Here is a 14,101-nt window from a genome sequence, read left to right as displayed (position 1 = left end):
CACATGTTTTTATGGAGTTATTCTTCGACATACCACTCTTCAAGTTCTTACAAAGTATTCATCTTTGTCTAGGATTCTTTGATTGCGAGGCCAAGACCCTTTCTTGGGTTTTATTATAGTCATTAGGGTTTGAATGACTCGAGTTGCTTTAACTTGTTATTTTAAGCCTCCCTCTTGGTAGGTTATTTAACAAGTTTTTCGAATAGTTTTGAACTATAGTTATTCATACATTGTATTATTAAGTGAGTATGGTTGGTCGACAGAATGACTTTTCTTTCCAAGAAACACGGAAGCTTGTATCAACTTTTGAATTGGGGTTTCTCTTACTGTCGGAACTCTGCCACTTATTATAAAATGTCTCTTTAGACTTTAATTCTAGTTCTATTTAAGGACTATCAACACACAATCTTTCCTCCATGGTGTGATGATGACATTACTGTTTATTCCCTTATGTTTATATTAATTATTACATAATTGTTTCTTTCCTTAGAGGAATTTTATTTCTACATTTAATATTTGATTTTGCATGGTGAGGTCGATGTATATATTTTGCAAATTAAAGAAAAAACACTTCTGCATTTATTCTTAAAGTTCTTTCAATTTTATGCATAACAACATGCCTATTTTTTTTCATTTTTAAGCATATCTACCTACTTTTAAAGCTTTCTTGCTAGTAATAGAGATATCTAATGTATATCAATTTATTTATTTTCAAAAGGATTGGAACTCTTTCTTTCACTGTACTTTCAAATAAGTAGATGAGAATGCCCAAGTATTTTGGCAAGCACTGATTAGTATTAAGCATCTCACAGAGCGCGTTCTCACTTTCATCTCATCATTTTCTTCAATACTCTGCATTGTATTGGCTTGCCTTGTTTCTTGTTCAAGTTTATTTTCTTTGTTGCATGGCCATGCATTTTGGATCAGTGTTTTATTTTCGTTGTGTTTTTCTCTGTTTTGAATTTAATTTGTGTTTTTTTTAAAAGAGTGTTTACATGGTTTATCCTGGAGATTCTATTTTGTTGCTGTTATGTTGAGTAGAAGAATCAATAGAGATGAAATTCTTGATCCATTGGAATGAAATTCTCGAAATTTTTTATGGATAGAAGTAGGTATGCTTTTGGTTTTCAATATCTATGGGTTTTACTAATAAATTTGTACAGGAAAAAACAGCGTGGTAGATAATGGCTATGCATGGAACCCAATTTTTTCAATAGTTTCAATCCATTATTTCTTTATTACGGTGAAGCCGTGGAAAAATCGCAAGGGCTTTAACCGTAGAGATAGTGCTTTTATTTTATTTGGCAGTTTTTGTTGAATGGTTTTGCCCTGCCTATTAATTTTGCAACAAGGGAAGAGAAGAGTTTGCCATGGAGGGATAATATAAGATGAGAAGCTTAAATAAGACATTCAATGTGTTCCTTGTAATATAGATATAAACAAAACATCTAAAGAAAAGTAATTGCACAATGATCCAATCCAAGAAAACAAGGTTTTCCACAAACCAATTAACTCTTCTAGAAAAATTCAACAATTCCAATTTAATAATCCTATCAGCCTCTCTTTGTACCTTTTGGGACAATTGCTAGTTAGTGATGATATTCAACAATATAATATTTTATTAGTTGTTTTATTTTTGTGATGAAACCTTTGTCTTATTTATTTTTTTATTTCATTAAACTATATTTAAACTAAACAACAAATACTAGCCATTATATAACCCTTCTCTATATATATAATTAACAATTACATTATATTTAATTTTAAAATATATTTTAAAAACTAAAAATCTTCGCTTCCTTTTTTTCAAAAATCTAAATAATTTTCCTACCATTTCATCTTTACATCTTATATCTTAAAATAGTTTATATGATTTTAAAATGGTCACACCATTCCACTTCTCACATGTTTTTTTGTTTATATAATTTTAAATATCATCTCAGGTCACATCATTCCACTTCTCACATGTTTTTTTTTAATAGTTTATGTTTTTTAAAATATCATTCTTCCTCTCTTTCTCAATCATAATTATTTCGAATAACAATTTGAATTTTCTTATTAAGATTGCAAAACACGATATGCACCTTTGATTTGCTTTAGATAGGGTTATTTGTACATAGTATGCATCTCTTTACTGTTGTCACTTATTAAGTCAACCTTTTAAATTGCTTTATTTAAGGAAAGAGATGGTAGTGGAGTAATTGTTTTGTAAAAATTTGGTTATAGTATTTTAATTAACTTAGGTCTATTAATGATTTTCATAGAATAATGCATTAGTACCCAGGATCAATAAACTTAGGTTTATTAATGATTTTCATAAAATAATGCATTAGTCCCCAGGATCAATAAACAAGAGAGAGGAAACAACATAATAAATAACCTATCACATAATGATGTTCTTAATGGGTCATAAAGGAACACATAATGATGTTCTTAATGGGTCATAAAGGAACATTGAGGTGCATTTATTTTCAAAAACGTGCATTAGGTTGCAATGTATGGTGTTTATTTCCTAGATACGCCATAAACGATGCAACATCTCTTAAATTGTACTAGATATAGGATCAATAATGTGTATATAATACTGAATATATGTTATTATGTCATACAATGTATCTATTATTATGCTATGCATTGAACAATTAAAAAAAAGTATCATAAGCATGTTTACCTTTCAAAGACAAGACTCGTTGGTGGATTGATATTAGCAACACATCACAATTAGGGTAAAAAGTAAAAAACTACACTATATTTTCATTTTTTATGTTCACTTTTCACCCCTGATTCGATGATGCATTCACTCCAAACCATCAATACTCTATTAGAGTTTTTAATAAGCATTAGTAGACATTTTTATTCTTTGTTTTTGTGACTATAGTGAAGACATGTTTTTGAAATTGATTCCCAAAAACTCTACATGTTCAGTTCTTGAAGAAATCTCATAAGCAACCACTAGACCAAGTAATTTAGTTCGCTTTCTTTATATGCATATTATTTTATTATCTTTTACTATTTTTTTACTGAATACTTTTTTAGTGAGGTAAATCTTTTTTTTTTTTTTTTTTCCATGTATTGGGTTTGTACATGTGACACTATATATGCCAATGTGTATGTTCTTGAATGACATTATTCTGTAATGTTCCATATGAGGAAAAACCACATGTTTTGAACTATGCACAATTACTATGTGACAACATTGTATAGTGTAGGTGGTAGGTTGTGCTCCTGGTGACTTTGTGTAACTCCAACATGTCGCTATTAGATTGGTGACTATAGATGTGGCACTTACTAATGTAATTTCCATGTTAGTGAAGTTACTATAGATGTACTAGTAACATGCAAAACTAAACATGCATGCTTTCACACTTGGACCATACCATGTTGATGTGCCAATAATAATTTCATGCACCAATTAATGCTCCAATATTAGCTGGATGAATTATATAAAATTTGTAGTAGGCCATGGCCACTTACTTTTTACATGTTTAATGCATCAATGTTAACAATGTGCACTCTAAACATGATAAATGCCAATTTCATTACTCCATGTTATTTATGTGCATAACTATGTTGATCGATTTTCATCTCTCACTTTTAATCTTTAACTTCTCCTATATAAGGAAACATCTTTTATTTCTACTAATTTTCTACCAATCCATATCTTACTATGCAATAAAGTAGGTTCATGAGTGCATCATACTTAGTCATTTTTCAAAGCTTGTGTAGAAATATATTCTTTTGAAATTATGTTCTGCAGTTCACACATGCTTCCTTTCCACACATTCTACCCTTTCACACTAATCCTTTACTTAGTTTCTTGAGAATTTTTGTGCAGAGAACATCACGTTCCATGCTTCCACACAAGCCCTTCCTCTACACAAACATTTCCTTTTCACATTCCATTAATCTACACAAACCTTTCCTCCACACACCTCACACCTCACACCTACACACATCAAACAACCCACATCTCCGCATAGTCTAACTACTCAAGTGTGGTTTCTTTCTATCGGGCTCTATATTTAGTAGAATTTTTGAAATTTTACATACTTTATGCACATTTTGAGGGTAACTAATGATACATTAAAGGAGTCCTAATATACAAGGCAAAAGGTGGTGATCCAACATAATGTGAATCAATTATTGTGTGTGTCCATGAAAGATGTGTCTCTTTCAATTAACTTCCAATTATGATTTTTGCATGCTCCAAAGAATATGACACTGATGAAGAGATGTTGGAATAAATACCATTCATGAGATATAAATCTTTTAAATAGTTAAAGCAGGTCTAAAGGTGTCACATATATCAAAGTGCATGGGAGAATAAGAAATGTGATAACTAAAAGAAAGGAAGAGCTATTTTGTGGGGATATTGTTAATTCCCTTGCTTATTAGGACAACAAATTCTAGTGGTCAGTTGCATATCAATGTTTTTTTAGCCTAAAAATAGAACAAAAGCTTAAGAATAGAATTTGGGTTACCAATTTAGTGGATGTTGGTTGTGTCCCTGAGGTTTTTGATTTTAGGGAGCTAGTTTTTTGGTGCACTCACTATTTTGATTCGAAAAGTAGAATAATACAAGTCACAGTGGAAGGGAATAATCCAATTATATTCACACCCAATGTTTCAGAAGAAGGTTATCACTACCTGATCCTAATAAAGTTTAAATCTTCTTAAGACCCATTTTTTTTTGGATTATCAAGGTGGTAGCTTAAATTTATTGAAGGATTTTATGGATTCAATAACTGAAATACTAGCTAACTTCTTAGCCATCAATATTTAATTGATACAAGAGCTATATCAATACTTCCTTTTGGTTATTCACATGATTAATGGGATGAGATTCAACCTCTTATATTCCTAGGTTAGTTTTATATTTTCTTTACTTTTCTATTAGGAAATAAGTCGTGTTTTATGGGAAAAAATAATCTCAAATGAGATTTCTTTCCAATTGGCCAATTATCTGAAGACTCAAAGGTATATTGCAATGACTGCATACTTAGCCCTAGTGGTGATTTATTGCAATTTGTTTGAAGGGTTACCTTTAAAAAGTAATTTGAATCTTGAAATTGAACCAATTTAATCATGGTATCCTATTTTATGAAGCACAAGGCCCAATTTCCAATTTTTTCTTATTTAGGGTAATTTCCTTAAAGAGTTCAAATATATACTCAGTAGAGTAGAACCAATTGGAATAACTTAGCAAGCAGGGGATTTTCTTAAGGGGAAAAGATTGCATATATGAGGAAAATCATACTTATGTCAGGCTATATGGTATGAAGGGAATCCTTTGCTTCTCCCCATATTTATTTATGATATATATATTTCATTGATGAAGTTTCTAAACAATATAAGTCATGGTCTATTTTTTTTAATAGAAAGAAAAAGAAACATTTTATTTCTTTACCTTTTAGTGTATTCGATATGACCATAAGAAATGGATCCCATCTAATTGAAGTGTCTAAGACACATAATGCTTTTAATTTAAAGGAAGCTAAGCCCCTTAGAAATTTTTACCCTTAATGGGTATCTTCTAAGAATCTAGCATCTATGAGTATGGAAATCTATTCATTAGAAATATATAAAGAATTGGCGATAATGACCCAAATACTCCAAAGAAAAGGGAAAATTTAATATGCAATGATGAATTGGCCATTGAAATCAGTACAAATACTCAACAATGACATACCAGAACAAAGAGAGCGAATAATGCAACCAATTTGCAAGCCTATTCTCCTCCCCAACAAGATTTCCTCTTCTACACAAAAGAAACAAGAATAAAGTATGAGAATAGGAGAGAATAATTACTAATGTGTTAGAGGAGACAATGTTGATGAACCTCCTTATATTGATCTTGAAAAGGCTCATGTAGTAATGCAATCCAAAAGTAATAAAAGTTCAAGTAAAAAGGGGTCATAAAATTATGAATATCCAAGAGATATTAATGATATGAAAGTTAATAGTGTTGTTGTGCTCAATTGGGTAGTAGTGAGAATTGTTGAAAGTTGTAAAATAACAAAGGACTTGGCTCAGAAAGAGCATATTTGAAAAATTCTCTTTGACAATGCACAATTCTCAATATCATAAATTAAAAAGAAGGCTATAGATTAAAAAGGTACATGTTAAAAATAAGAAATTAACTTAAAAATGGAGTTAAGAAGTTGTTGTTTCAAGAGTTATACCTATAGGACTCCTTAAATTGCATATGACTACCGATGATTCTCTCACTTATTTTGTGACACAACAAGGCCTAGAAAACATGAGGTTGAAAAAAAAGTGAAATACAAGACACCTTAAGTCCTAAACCTCTGTTTACACCACCATTGGCTATAGTTGCACTAGATCAAAAATTGTAGAGTACACACGAAACATCAAGTAAAATAAAGAAGGATTGTAAATTACTGAGGAGAGTAAGATTATGTGTTGCCAAGAACATTAATAAGTAATTGCATATTATTCTAAAAGTTTAGGATGTTAGTTTGGATTTGAGGAACCTCCCACAACATATTTCCTCCTTTACTAAACATTTACAAAAATATTTAGAACATGATTAACATCTTTATGAAAATGATTTAAACACTTTCATTGCATGTGTCTTAATTTTAAGTGAATTTCAAAGAGATAAACAATGGATTCCTTCCAAATAAATAATTAAATAGGTCAAAGTAGGATGGGTTGCCAAAATACAAATGTTGCAAGACTCCATTTCTAGTTGTACACAAATTAATGATAAGATAAGTAAGCAAATTTATTTAAAGCAATCAAATTTGATGGGAATCTTCAAGGACCTTGAATAATAAGAGACTCTATGTTAATACCCAAAGACTAAATATAGATGGAGTTGAGCGTAATTAGATCTTCATGGGCCAGTGAGTTTGATAAAATCATTGATTTTAAGGAAGAAGAAATTAAATTACGGTTGGTGTTGGGATCTAGAATTGAAACATTTTCTTACTCTGTTTCCTTATCCTTTCATTAATTTTCTTAGTCTTTTATGAATATAACATAATAGTTTTATGTTGAGACCTTTAGAAAATAGTTAATAAAGTAGTTCACCACTATATGCTCTTAATGAATTGATTTGACCATGAAAGGATGAGTTACGCTTACAATTCAAAATGATAACTGATAGGATGTTGATAAGTGGATGATGTTCCCTAGATAGCCAGATAATATTGAAATACATGAAGATGCTCAAGCTGGTTGTGATCCGGATAAGCAAGGATCAATGATTATCATGGGAAGGCCGACTGTGAATGAGATTGTTGCCCCATATTCTGAGGAAACTTAAGAGATTTTGTAACTCAAGTTGAAAATCCCAAGAATATATAGATTCTCAGGATTGCTCTTTTACTTTTAATTATAGACTTGTTTGTAATTATAAAAGTGAGGAATAAAGTCTTGGGAAAGGAGAGGACTTTTTATTGTTATTTTCATGCTTATGCCCTGATGGAGATTTACATGGTTTGGTTTTAATTCTTGCACTAATTTTTCCCTAAATTAGTTGACTTCCAGTGATCATGTGCCCAATCTCGGAGTGACTACTGCCCTCTTTGTACCATTAAATTTACATTTCATTTTTTTTCTTTGTTCTGTGATTATTCGATTTCCTTCCAAAATTGATTGATGATTACTGAATTGATCATTACAACAATAGTTGCTATAATCGTTAATACTATTCATATTAGATCTTTGATAGTTGATTTCCTGAAGCATTATTCATTATGTTACTTCTTATGATTGATAGTGAATTGTTAAGAGCAAGGTGTGATATTTTCTTCAGCATATTTCATTCAACTTGAGTGTGTTGTTTATTTTTCGTTGATGTCGTTTCCTAGGAAACATCATGTGCTTAACAAAGTTGCTTTTAGAAGTTCCAATGTTTCTATTATCTTGAATAAGCCTTTTGATTGTTGTAGTTGTGTGTTGTTTTCAAAAATCCTAGTTGTTTCTTATGGTTTCATGCATTTACCTTTCAATAGGGCTATACAGACTAGATTACATAACACTATCCTTTAAACATACAATGTGGACAACCTTGAAACAACTAGACATGTTCTGGGTTGACAATTTAATGTTTAAAGGTTTGTTGGTCTTTTTAAGTAGCAACTAAATAACCCAACATTTTGGCGTCGTTGCCAGGGAGGTTGTCAAAGAAGTGTTTATATGTATCGCTATGGGACTGGGTATTAAAGATGAAAGGTAAGAATTTGCACACACACCAAGTAAAAAGCTCATGCCAGTTCATGCCCTCAGCCGATACTTGTAGAATATTTAGTGTGCATGACTAAGAAAAATCATAGGACTGTAAATCAGGAAGTTATAGATTTAAAACCCATTTCAAAAACCACAAAAACTCAAGGCCATTCTGGCCTTGGAAGAAAAACCTGTATAGATGAAATCATCCTGCAGTCAAAATCTCAAGTGCCAATAGGTCATTGAACAACATATGTGAAGGGTTCTACTGTTTCCCCTCAAGCAGTAGGACCATCATCTGCAACTTACGCAAAGATTCACAATAAGACAGTGAGGTCTGAGTAGAGTTTTCAAAATAAATTTATTAATAACTCCTATCCTTCTAGTAACGGAGAGGGGCATTCTTGTAACCTAAGAGAGGGAGGGGGTGAAACAAGTGAGCCACAACTACAATCTTCTGAATTTCTTGCAACACCTGTTACAAAGGGGGAATATGAAATTCCCAATTTAAGTAGCATTGTAAAACTACTCATAATCTAGAACTTAGTTGGCACATTGTTCCTCAGATAATATCTCTTGACTACGAAATACCTGATGATTACTGGAAGTTTGTTTATTAAATGGAAAATGCAACACCAGGAACCCAAACTTCAACCATAGAATATATTATTGTTGATCCACAGGCTAATGCACCAATGAAAGCTATTTCATTAAAGAATCTTCCAAACTTTCATGGAATGGCTTCTGAGGATCCTGACACATTTCTGTTTGAATTTGACGTCTTATATAGAGGTTATGACCATACCGCTGATCCTCAAAAACTGAAATTGTTTCCTTCCACTTTAAAGGGGGAAGTTCTACGTTGGTTTATGGGATTAGGAGGAGGTACCATAAATTCATGGGATCAGATGAAAAATGCTTTCCTCACTAAATACTAGGACTAATGTCGATATAGGGATCTGAAAGAAAAAATATTTAAAATGATTTCCAAAGAAGATGAGACCTTAGAAGAATATGTTGAAAGATTCCAATACAAGTTGCAAAGATCACCTTATACCACTCTACCTAGAGAAGTCCTAAAAACTACTTTAATTAAAGGAATGAAAGATGAATGGATAGAGACACGTAATCTAATGGGAAAAGGTGACATTTCTAAGGAAGAATATGATGACATTGTAAATCTGTATATCCAGTGCTCGTGAGGAAGTACACGAGCAAAATCCAGAGTATGGGACCCCCTCAATAGAACTAGTGGAACTATATGAGGAGGGGTGACTCGCACAGAGATTGGTAATCTCGTGGAAGACTTTAAAACTAATATTTTGAGTACATTAACTACAAAATTAGATGTCTTGCAGGCAAAAAATAAACAAGTAGAAGCATAACAAGCTTTATCCATTTTTTTCCCTCGTTGTCAAGAGAAGCACAATCACAAAGAGTGCCCACTCGATGTAGTCGAAATATGTGCCATATGTGCCAAAGATCACTCTAAAAAATGCTGCCCTTTGTTGCGATTGAAAGATGTGTTCAAAAAGATAGAAGAAGATCTCAAGCCAACATAACTTATGGTGCAACCACGACAGTGGAAACCATGACATATAGGCATGATCCAAGATCCTTCTTTGTTTCATTCTAGAAAATATATCCAACAACAAACTCCTGGATCATAGTGGAAACAACCTTTTTTGGAAATCCAAATCATACTTTGCACCACCATGGGCACATCAAATGTTTTTTGGATCTTCGTGGCCTAATCAACAATATCCTACATCCCCATGGCAAAAATCTTTGAATAACCCATACCAATCCCATTGGGAAAATTATTCCACACAGGGACCAATGTGGCCCCACAATTAGCAATGCCCTACGGGACTAGTAAACCCATCCGCCAGGTCATTGTCTTAGTCACAAGCACCATTACAATATCCACTCCAGTTACCCGCAAATGTTCCACCTACATTGCGCCCTCAACTACCTACCCAGTCAAATCCTAATCCTAATAATAGACCTGTTCAATATGTGGAACTTGTAGAAAATTCACATTATGACTCTACTCCCTTTGAATGTAATGAGATGCGGTTAAGATATGGACATATGATATTCTCAGAAAATGATGAAGGGAAACATGGGCAGGTAGACAATGAAAACCTCACTGAAGGGCAACCTTTAACAGAGCATTCTTCATCACCCGTAGTTATCACTAAAACAGAAGCACCTAACAAATTAACGAAATAGAAAGAACTGGATACAACTACGGATGTTCCCCCCCATACCCCGATAGAATTACTGTAATTAAACCACCGATTTATTCTGACTTTGATATCATAGGGGAGCTGAGAAATTTATCTATTAAAATTCCTCTTCTCTAGGACATTTGAGATGTTCCAATTTATGACAAAACTATTAAGGAACTGTGTGTTAAGAAGCCAGGGAGGAAACCAAAAGACTCACCTATAGTCCATGTGTTGGGAACACTTTTTGACCTTATTTTAGGGAAGCACGCACTTGTTAAGTATGACGACCCTTGGAACCCAGTAATTACCTTTAAAATTCAGGGGCATAATTTTCCAAACACCCTTGTGGACTTAAGATCTACAATAAATATCTTAACCGTAGAAACTTGTGGGATCCTTGGGATTACAACATTTAAACCAAGCACCATTATGTTGGAATTAGCTTACAGATCGATAGTCAGACCAAAAGGTACTCTAGAAGACATTATCGTCTCTATGGATTCCTTGGAATATCCAGTAGACTTCCTGGTTATTAACCCCATAAATCAGTTGGATGATCACCCTTTGATATTAGGAAGGCCATGGTTGACAACTATTGATGCGTATATCAGGTGTTGAACATGAAATATGACAATTGCAAAATGAATTTCTGTTAAAAACCTTATCATATATCCACCTGCTAGACCTAGGCTATCCGTTAATAATTACCAACCATCTCCTCCAAAATATCAGGAAGAAAATCTGTGTCCTACCCTTACCCTAGATTAAGCTCTTACTTTTAAAAGGAAAACTAAGGATGATCTGATTAGTGGATATATTAAGTAGCCACCCACTATTGGAATCTAGTGTGCCAAATGTTAAAAGAGATGTTCGACAATGATGCCCAAGGAGACCCATTAAATGTTTAAAATCATGATCATATACCCACAGCCATATTTCACAACAATAGTCCCATTGAAATTGAGCCAGGAAATAATTTGAACATCAACACTAATATGGATGAAAAGCAACATAAAAAATTGATTCAGATTCTCTGAAAATATAAACACGCTTTCACTTAGGAGTATTCCGACATGAAATGCATCAACCCTCAATTATGTACACATCATATTTACATTGAGAAAGATGCCCGAGCCATTCATCAACCACAAAGAAGGTTGAATTCACACCTTAGAGACATAGTAAAACAAGAACTACAAAAGCTTCTTGATGTTAATTTTATATATCCTATTTCTGATGGCCAATGGGTTTCACCTCTGGTTGTGATCCCTAAGAAAAATGGCAAATGGAGAATTTGTGTGGATTATAGGGAATTGAATTAATCTACACAAAATATCATTTCTCTCTTCCTTTTGTAGATCATTTCCTTGATACTCTTGCTGGGAAGAAATATTTTTCTTTTCTTGATGGTTTTAGTGGATACAATCAAATCCAAATTGCTCCTGAAGATCAAGAAAAAACCACATTTAACTATCCATGGGGAACCTTTGAATACATGATTTTACCATTTGGGCCGTGTAATGTGCTAGCCACCTTCTAGAGAGAAATTATGAGAATTTTTTTCCGATCTAATTAGTGAAGTTCTTGAACTCTACATGGATGATTTTACCCCATACGACAATGAATTTGAGCAAGCCTTACAAAATTTGGAGAAAGTTCTTCAACGATGTGTCATCACTAGGTTATGCCTTAGCAATGAAAAATGCCATATGATGATGATAGAAGGTGTAGTTCTAGGACATTATATCTTCGCTACAGTTATTCAAGTCGATCCAACAAAAATTGAGGTAATTCTTATGTTTCCTACTCTGCGTACATAGACATAGGTACACAGTTTCCTTGGATATGTTGGTTATTACCTTCGCTTTATTACACATTTTTCAAAGATATCAACACCTTTGTATGTGGTGTTATATCTTCCGGATCCATCGCATTTTGTTATTTTATGCATCGACGTTTCGAACCATCCTTTGTGGTTCATAATGCATCTGGAAGATATAACACCATATAATGCAGATCACAGAAGCCTCAAATCCATTACCTTTGTATGTGTTAACAAGAAATGTAGAATTCGATGGATCCGAAAGATATAACACCACATAATGCAGATCGCAGAAGCCTCAAATCCATTACCTTTGTATGTGTTAACAAGAAATGTAGAATTCGAATGGACTGAAAAATGCGATGTTGGTTTCGGAGATCCTAAGAAATTGGTCTCAACAACCCCTGTGTTACAAGGACCAAATTGGATTTTTCCATTCCATGTTTCAATGGATGCATCTGATACGAAAATAGGAGCCATACTTGGGCAACCAAAAGACAAGAAGCCATATGCTATCTATTTTATTAGCAAGAATATCACACTCATAGAGTTGAACTACACAGTGATGGAAAAAGAATTTTTACGTGTTGTTTACTCTATTAATAAATTCCGTCACTATATAATAGGATATCCCATTTTTTATACACTGATCATTCAACCATTATATATTTAGCTAATAAACCTATTGGTAATGGACGAATAACATGCTGGCTGTTGTTATTACAGGAATTTGACATTACTATAAAAGATAGGTCAGGGGAGGATAAACGGGTCGTAAACTTTTTATCTAGAATCCCTGCAATAGCCAACTCGTCACCTGTGGAAGATCAGTTTCCAGATGAACACTTGTTTGTTGTAATGGTAAAAACACCATGGTATGAAGATGTTACAAACTACCTGGCATCAAGAAAACTGCCAACACATTTACCATCTCAAGAAAATAAGCTTATCATTCAATGTAGTGCACAATTTTCTTGGATTGATGTATATCTCTTTCATATGGGGTTAGATCTTCAAATCCACAGATGCATCAGGGAAGATGATATTTACGATATCCTTAAGGCTTTCCATGATGAACCATGTGGAGGGAATTTTGTTGATCGAAGGATTGGGCATAAAGTATTGCAGATGGGCTACTACTGGCCCATGATATTTAAAGACGTAAACAAATATGTCTACAACTGCAATAACTGTGAGAGGGTGGGTCGTCCCATTCTAGTTAAGGAAATGCCCCTATAGAATCAAGTTGTAATTGAACCCTTTGAGAGATGGGCATTAGATTTTGTGGGCCCCTTTAACCTACCTTCAAACCAAAAGACATATATTTTGGTCTACACAGATTATGTGACCAAATGGGTGGAATCAGTAGCTCTCTCAAAAGCCACATAAGAGATAGTTATTGGCTTCATGTTTGAACTATTCATGTGATATGGGTTTCTCAGGGAGATCATCACAGATGGGGGTTCACAATTCACTGCCCATAATATTTCTGCTACAACGAAAAGGTATCACATAAAACATAGGGTTACTTCCTCCTACCATCCACAAGAAAATGGGCAGGTGGAAGTATTAATAAAGTTCTAGAGGCGATCCTCACAAAAAATGTATCCACCAATCACTGGAATTGGGCCGCCAAGCTTCCTGAGGCCTTATGGGCCTATCGAACAACGTGGCAGAATACTACTAGTAACTCACCATACCAACTCATTTTTAGGAAGGAACCCATTTCCCCATAGAATTTGAAATTAAGACTCTCAAAGTCATAAGGGAAGTTAGACTGGATTTGACAGAGGCACAAAAAACTGCTTACAATAGCTTATTGAATTAGATGAAATACATGTGGCATCCT

This window comes from Pinus tabuliformis, chromosome X (assembly GCF_031772625.1).
Source record: "Pinus tabuliformis cultivar Carrire ecotype Pingquan chromosome X, CPIR1, whole genome shotgun sequence".
Lineage (NCBI taxonomy): Eukaryota > Viridiplantae > Streptophyta > Pinopsida > Pinales > Pinaceae > Pinus > Pinus tabuliformis.
Note: the sequence above shows the minus strand (reverse complement) of the source record.